Below are 1,165 nucleotides of genomic sequence, written 5' to 3'. Positions count from 1 at the left end.
AACTCAGGACCTTTGGAAGAGCAGGCAATGCTCTTAACCACTGAGCCATCTCTCCAGCCCTTTTTTTTTTTTTTTTTAACCCAGTTTTGGGGTTGAACCTGGACCTCGTGCTTCCAAAGTTTTGTCAATCAAGCTTTCTTCCTACTCCCATTTTGGTTTAGAAGAGTCTGGCCGTCTTATGCTAGAACTTGGGAGTGTACAACTGGTTAGTTGGTATTTTAGACAGGGTTTCTCTGTAGCTTTTTAGATCCTGTCCTGGAACTAGCTCTTGCAGACCAGGCTAGCCATTATCTTGTGTTTGTTACCTGCCTGATTTGTAACACAGGGCAGCAAGCCCAGGGCTTTGTACCAGGTGCGATGTCTCCGCCCTTTTGTACTTGGTTGAGCTGTCACACTCCAGCCTTTGCTCGTCCTAAACTCCCACGGCTCTGGAATCCTTGTGCCTTAGCCTCCTTGAGTGCTGGGACTAGGGTTGTGAAGCACCACACCCACCCCACTATTTAAATACCAGGAAGAGCAGAGGAAATGTGTAAGGCTATAGTCTTTGTTACAAAGAAAGCAAATCCAGACTGGGTGATGGGAGAAGTAAGGGCCATGCTGGTCTGAGAAAGCTTTGAATGTACTGACACCAGTGATACCCTGGAAGGGTCACCCAGGTTTAAGGAGCCTCCTATCTGTACACAGTAGGCCAGGCAAACTCAATGCATCTGCCCTTCCAAGTCAGTGGGGAAAGGCCATGGAGCTGATGTGTAGCCTTGTCTCTGTGGGTTTGGCCTGTTCCCAAAAAGGTGGGAAAATCAGAAGTTCAAGGTAGGTCATCCTTGGCTGTGGAGGTGAGTTTGAGTTCAGCCAAATTTAAGACACTTTTTTGGGGTGGTTTTGAGCCATGTGGTTGCTGGGAATTGAACTCAAGACCTCTGGTAGAGCAGTCAGTGCTCTTAACTGCTGAGCCACCTCTCCCAGCCCCTTAAGATACTTTCAAGACAACTGTAATTCCAGTTCAAGGGATGTGACATTCTCACACAAGCAGGCAAAACAATCTATGCACATTAAAAAAAAAACAAACAACTGGAGCCAGAATTTGGGAGCCTCTGGGTGTCAGTCCTGTGTGTCTTTATATGTAGAGAAGGTAAGAATGGCAGGAACTGGCTTACCAAAGAGCCCA

This window comes from Microtus ochrogaster, unplaced genomic scaffold (assembly GCF_000317375.1).
Source record: "Microtus ochrogaster isolate Prairie Vole_2 unplaced genomic scaffold, MicOch1.0 UNK103, whole genome shotgun sequence".
Classification (NCBI taxonomy): domain Eukaryota; kingdom Metazoa; phylum Chordata; class Mammalia; order Rodentia; family Cricetidae; genus Microtus; species Microtus ochrogaster.
Note: the sequence above shows the minus strand (reverse complement) of the source record.